The sequence below is a fragment of the Cryptomeria japonica genome, chromosome 5 (genome assembly GCF_030272615.1).
Source record: "Cryptomeria japonica chromosome 5, Sugi_1.0, whole genome shotgun sequence".
In the NCBI taxonomy this organism is placed as follows: domain Eukaryota; kingdom Viridiplantae; phylum Streptophyta; class Pinopsida; order Cupressales; family Cupressaceae; genus Cryptomeria; species Cryptomeria japonica.
In genome coordinates this window covers 902269207-902276807 of record NC_081409.1, presented here as the reverse complement: position 1 = coordinate 902276807, position 7601 = coordinate 902269207, and positions in this window count along the sequence as shown.

Below are 7601 nucleotides of genomic sequence, written 5' to 3'. Positions count from 1 at the left end.
TTGCACTTTTTGATTTGTTTTTCATTTTTTTGTGTTTTTCTTGATATTTCAATTTTTTTGTGTCACAAGGTGCCTGTTTACCAGGTTTTCACCCTAGTGACGATTTTTTATTCTTTTTTTTTTTATCTTTTTCGCTTGATCCATGCATTGGATGACTCAAGTGTAGAATTTCTTTAGATGGATGTTGTTTGTTGGCTCATCAAGCACGTCTCCTTCTAAAGTTGATAACTGATATGCTCTGGATCCATAAGTTGATATGATAACAAAGGGTCCCAACCATTTGGGTTCAAATTTCCCTTTATTTTCTCAATCTTGTTGATTCCAAGGGTTTTTCTTTAGGAATAGATCACCAATTTTGAAGGGCCTTGGGATGACCTTGTGATTATAGCTTCTGCACATTCTTTGTTGATATGCCTTGAGATGATCAAAGGCACATAGGCGAAGTTCATCTAGCAGCTCTAGCTCTTGCAGCCTATTGACTTGATATTCCTCATCTGAAATGAGGCCTTTCAATGACACCCAGAGTGATGGAATCTCTACTTCAATAGGTAGGATAGATTCTAACCTTGTTGGGTGAATATTTTTTCACTAGTGTACCAATGACAAAATACATAATTCACACACAGCTATGTCAAGAAATTAATCTCTCCTCTCATCATGAGGAGGTTCCCTTTGAAATTTCTTCTCTAATTAACAAGAAAGTAAAATTTATGGGTAATTTTTGGGCATATAACTCTCTTTTTTTAGAGTTTATGTATTTTCCCTCCAATTGTTACAATTCTCTATCACTTATGATACTTAAATAAATGAAAAAATCACTCCAACAAATTACACCAAAATCTTACAATCGAGAAGCACAAAGTCCTTCTTGAATGTAAATTTAACTAAGCTAAAGATTACAAATGATAAGAAATTTAACTTGCAGCCCAAAGTCTTCAAGTATAAATTCCCAATTCCTTAAACTATAAGTAACAAGAGAAATACAAAGCCTAATACTAATCACTTAACATCATAAAATTTCCCCAATATGTAAATAGCACAAAGTCTATTTGCACAATTGGAAAGCTCTTTCATAAACTTTAACAATTTCACCAAAAGATTCAAGATCACAAAGAATGATTATGAGAACTAAACATAAGTGTCGTGCTCTGTGAAGTGTACCTGTATCTACAACCACAATGCACTCAATAAATCATTATAAGCAATGGTTAGTAAATTGAAACAATGAAAGACAAAACCATAGCTAATCGACTTATTGCCTCCTAGTAAATGCAAGTATGAAAAATGCTCTCAGATCTGATTATGCATACTCCAGTGACTTGACTACAATTAGATGGAGGATTTGAGGGATGAAAATGCATCATCTAGCAAGAATAGCATGATTAAGCTACATGAATGATTGATCTATCATGATTAAGCTAAGATTTAAGGTAAAATTGAGCATGGGTGATGTGGCAGGAATCAACGGTCAAGATTGATCTGAAGATATCAATGGTTAAATTGGAGGAGGATGGAAAAGGGGATTGGATTAAAGCAAACATCTGTCATCTCTATGGTGACAAGTGTCAAGAGGCTTCTAGAAGGAGTAGGATGAAAGGGAACACTTAGTGACAAGTGTCACAAGGTTCTAGAAGACGGGGACATGGTGGTAGGTAGAATGGGTTAGGTTTAGGAATGGTTAGGTTTAGGAGTGGTAGAAGTTAGGGGAATTTGAATTTAAAAATTCAAATAATGGGAAAAGGATAATTAATCTCAACAACTCATGATTGATTTGTTTTAATTAATTAAAGGATTAGAAAAAAAGATTTTGGATGAAGGAAATTAATTAATCAAAGGGGATGAAATGAACCTATTTAATAAATCCTTAGATTTATTAATAAGTAGATGAATGAGAGATTTAATCAAATTGCTTAGTGAATTTAATTAAATTGGGAAGGAGGATTAATTAAATAATTGCTTATTTAATTAATTACCTTCAGACCATTTTTAGGTGTATACATTTTGCCCCTCTTTGAAGCGAGGTGTGATGACGTGTTGATTCAAAGAATAATCTAATTTTGATGATGGTATTGATTTGATAGGATGCCCCAGCTCTTGATTGCTAAATTCTGGTATGATGATGCCCACTTGGGAGATCAATTGATATAATTGATCTTTGGAGTTTTGTGAGAGTGATAGCTTGATAGATTTGAGTTGATTTCTGCAACTGTGTTTGATGAAAATGTGAGTTCTTCAATTAGCTTGATTGCGTAGATTGATAAGATTGAAAAATCTTCATTGATTAGATTCAGTCTGGTTTCAGAATGGATTCATCCGATATAAGACATGAATGATCACAACGTCTGGTTTTAGGAAGGATTCATCTTGTATAAGACATGATTAGAGCATCTGGTTTCAAGAAGGATACATCCTATATAAGACATGAAACAGAATCTGATAGTCTAGTTTTAGGAAGGATTCATCCTGTATAAGACATGATCATATTCAATTAGGTTTGATTGATTGATTTGATTTGATAAGGTTGATTAGATAAAGAAATAAAATTTTATTGATATCAAGTTTCAGAAATTTTTGGATATGCTGATTGTTGATTCCGTTGAGAGAGATAGCATAAGATTTGGGCTAGGTTGAAAATATCATGAGAAAGATGATTCATCATTCTGATTGCATATACACTTGTGATGATACTTTGATGATTCCTGCGATAGATTTAACCTTGGATAAAAGGAGCCTTTATGATCCCATGCAAGAATGAAATGCAAGCTAAAATGCAAATGAAATGCAATGGAATGCAAACTATGACCGGACCAGTCACTGGATTATTTTGCATTTTTGTCATCATTGAGCTTTTTGAAATATGGGAAGTGAGTGCAAACATCGATGGTATAATTAAACCATGATGACTTGAGCACTTATTTCCTGGATTTTGATATAGCAAGTTAACACAAGCATTGAGGTATAATTGAATCGAGATAACCTGAGTGTTATTTGCGTGAAATGGGTAGTATTAATCATTTCAATACACAAATTGAAAATGTCTTCAATGATATTCTAATGATCATGTCCCGAGACAAATTTGCACATATTAATGATTAATTTTTAGACATCAGACAAGAAAAATATCATGTTTCTTCCTTGTTCCTCTAGTCAATGACATCCTGGAGTCACTCAGAAATCATGATAGCGAAAATCAATATAGAAAATTTGAACAATCATGTTAAAATCATTATCCAAAAAGATATTATCCACTGAAAAGTGTGTGATGTACTTTGATTGATTTCGTGATAGCTTGATAGTTGATAGTTTGATCTTGTGTTCAATGTTGGATGTGTCTCAATTTTTTCTTGATAAGAGTTGTCTAACTATTTGGTCTACTTGTTTGATTAAGCTCAAAATGATCAAGAGTTTTGCCCCCAACTAAGTGCAGGATTTTGCCCCAAGCCTAGAAACAAAGTCATAATGATATATCCAATTATCCAAACCATGGTAAAAAACCACCTGGGATGTCTACATATGTATAAAGGCTTATGATGCATATGGATAGCATTGATGGAAAATGAATGAATGCAAGCGGAAAAAATGCATGAACTAATAGATGGAAGAGATAGCTGACAGATAGCGCCCGTTTGCTAGGTTTTCACCATCTATTTTTATTGCACTTTTTCTGATATTTGATTTTTTTTGGATTTTCTGCTTTTTCACTTTTTTTTTCATTTTTTCTGATTTTTCACTATTTTTGATTTTTTTTTTGCTTTTTCACTGTTTTTGATTTTTCTAATTTGTCATTGTTTTTTATTTTTTCTGATTTTTCACTGTTTTTTATTTTTCCTGATTTTTTTAGACATAGAACTTTTTTAGGTGCATGCTATTGATGGGTTCCTCGAGCCGATCCCTGTCCTGTTGATAGATGATATGTTCCTGACCCAAATACTACTATGACTAACCAATTTGGTTCAAACTGTCTTTTCTTTTCTCGATCTGCCTGATTGCATGGATTTTCCTTTAGCACTAGTTCTCCAACTTGAAAGATTCGTGGTTTGACCTTATGATTATAGCTCTGGCACATTCTTTGTTGATATACCTTTAGATGATCAAAGGCATTGTGTCTATGTTCATGGATCGGTTCTAACTCTTGTAGTCTAGATACTCTTTGTTCTTCATCTCGGATGAGACCTTTTAGTGATACGCATAGAGAAGATATCTCTACTTCGATTGACAATATGGCTTCTGATCCATATACAAGAGAGAAAGGTGTGGCACCTGTCAGTGTGCAAATACTGGTGTGGTAGGCCCATACAGCAGGGTTCAATTGAATATGCCAATCTTTCCTATCATCATTCGCTGTCTTTTTGAGGATTTTTAGAATAGTTTTGTTAGATGCTTATGCCTACCCATTTCCCTGTGGATAATATGGTGTGGAGAATCTGTGCTAGATTTTGAACTTCTCACATTGTACATCTTGATTCTTTAATGGTTGCCCATTATCAGTGATAATAGTCATTGGTATTCCATAGCGACGGATGATATAATTCAAGATAAATGCAGCAATTTGTTTTCCTATGATGTTTATGAGAGGTAGCGCTTCAATCCATTTTGTGAAATATTCAGTAGCTACAAGAATGAATTTGTGACCATTAGATGAAGAAGGAGTTATCTTTCCTACTAGATTAGGTCCCCATTGACAAAAAGGCCAAGATGTTGCTAAAGCATGTAGTTCTTGTGCTGGTGCATGGATCAAATTCCCATGGCTCTGACATTGTTTGCATGTTCTTGCCATTTTAAAAGAATCTCATTCCATAGTCGGCCAATAATAGCCCGAGCATATGAGTTTTTTCGAAAGGGTAAGACCACTTGAATGAGTGCCACAAATATCATTATGGACTTCATGTAAGGCCTTCTCAGATTCTTCTTGTTCGAGACATCTTAAAAGAGTACCATCTAGACCTCGTTTAAACAAGGTATCTGCGACGAGAGTATAATGGGAGGATTGGTGAATAAAGTTTCTCTTTTGGTTTTTTGATAAATCAGGAGGTAAGATATTGTCTTTCAGGTATGTGTAAGTTTGGCCATAGTGGGAGGAATCATGTCCAATAATTTGACAGATGGTTTGGGAATCAAGACAATTAAAGGTGGTATGAAACAACTCTTCTACCAGGAATTCATAATGCTCATGATTTTCCTGTGTCTGCAATAGAAAAGAAAGTGTAGCCATGGCGTCTGCTACTTTGTTGTCATTTCTTGGAATCTATTCAAAAGTTATTTCTACAAAGTATTTCTTGATATCATCCACCATCTTTTTGTAAGGCATGAGTTTGTCATCTTTTGTTTGATAGTCATCATTGATTTGATTAATGACAAGCTGAGAGTCTCCAAAGACCTGAAGCTGTGTTATGTTCCATTCTATAGAAATTTTGATACCTGTTACCAATGCTTCATACTCTGCTATATTGTTTGTACATGGAAAGCTTAATTTGTATGCTTTTGGGATTGTATGCCCTTGTGGTGTGATGAATAGAATTCCTGCTCCTGATCCATGGTGTGTTCCTTTATTGATGTCTGCTCCCGGACTGATATTTGGGTGTTGTATTGTAAGCTATGGATCGAACCTTGGACACTTTGTATATGTCCAGGTAAAATTGACTTGCCATCTTTTGAATGGTTTCAATTATTTTTGTCTTGCTAGTTCTGATAGAGAGATTGTTGGATGTAGATCAATTGTGCCAATGATAATTGCCTTTGTTGGTGCTATTATGATAGATAACTTCTCTTGATAACATTCAGGTAAGGTGTCAAAACTCCCATCTTTCAGCGCCTTGAGGAGGTTTTCACTATTAGATGTGTCCTTTGTTTTTACTTTTTCTTGGTCTAATGTTGCCAAGAAATGGTTTTCAGCATTAGACCTGATATTGTTTTCTTTATTTTCACTTTTGCGACTAGGAGATTTAACACTCACTTGACTCAAAGATACATTAGCGGAATCCCTGGTGAAATTTGTTGTAGGTTTGATTTCATTAAGATATAAGGATATGGCATGGTCATTTGGAAAGGTATCGATAGCAGTATGTCCTTCATTTTCCCAGTCCATAGGTTCAGGATAGCTTAAGGATAAAGGATCTTCAGGTTAAATAGTTTCAAAGATATTAGGGGTCATGATAGAGATATCAGAGCTTTCAATATGTATGTCATTGTCTATAACGGTACTCTCATCAGAATGACCTTGTATAAGAAAATCTTGATCGTCCTCGATTAAGTCCATGTTAATCGCATGTGATTCTGATTCAAGTAGGCTAGTTCCTAACGTTTGTTTTGCATACATGTGAACTACATCGACTACTATATCTGTTTCTTCATCCCTCTCAATTTGAAGTCGCTCTTGTTTTTTTTTTTCCATGATAGCAAATATTCTCCAGTTCCTTGATCTTTTAGCTGCATTTGTTCTTCTATGTTTGACAAAATTGATGCAAATTATTGTTCCTTGCTTGAAGATGTTGCCTCTCTGTTATGTGAAATTATGATTTCTTGAGCTGATTTCAGATTATACAACACTGCAATGGATTTGAGACTGCCAATATTGTAATTTCTTGTCCATTGTATGGAAATTTTAAGCACTGATGACCTGTTGATGGTATAGCTTGCATGTCTTGAATCCATGATCTCCCCAAGAGTATATTATATGGTAGGTCCAAGTCTAGAACTTGGCATGTTGTGTCTTTTTGTAAAGGTCCCACCCTAATAGGTAATATCACCATTCCTTTAGATGAATGCTCTTCTTCATTATGTGCTTTGATTTTTATCTTTTTCTAGGGATCAACTGCATCTTCTAAATAGCCTAGAGCATGGACAAGATTCATAGAGCAAACATTCAAGCTAGCTCCCCCATCTATTAGGACATGTTTAACAAGCGTTCTATGAATGAGGGCTTCAATTTACAAGGAAGTGTTATGGGGATTTTGCAATGAATCAATGCTTGGATATGAAGGAGATGAGCTTTGAATAGGATCCTCTGAAATAGGTTTGATGGCAATTATGGATATCCCTTGAGGAACTTCAGCTCTGGATGCATTATTTGGCAAGGAAGCTATGGAAGGTTCTTGCGAGCTTTCAAGGGTGTAGGAATAGATGCCTTTGGAGAGTCAATTTGTTTATGGGGGGATGAGCCATTGCTAGACATAGGTGTATGATTTTGATCTTCTTTAGCAAAATCCTTTAGGGATCTCTTTAAGAGGTGCATAAAAGAGCCACCTTTCTTTTGAGATATATTTAAATCCTTGTGAGGTTTTAACATAGTTGGATTTTGATTTTGAACTTGTTTGATTTCTCTGATATGTTGACTTGTCATGTTTTCTTCTTGTGTTTTGCTTTGGTATGTCATGTTGATATGATTTTTAGTTATTTCCAATGTTTTTGTTTCTATTTCAGGGGTTTGATTGTCTAAAAGTTGTTTCGATAAGTGATCAATAGTCAATTTCAAGGCAAAAGAGTGATATGACACTAAAAGAGAATTCAAGTGTTTAAAAGTTTGCAAGTTTTTTGATCTTCGATTTAGGAGTGCAATTGATGATTTGATAAGAATGAAGTCCAGTAGGAATGATATATCCTAT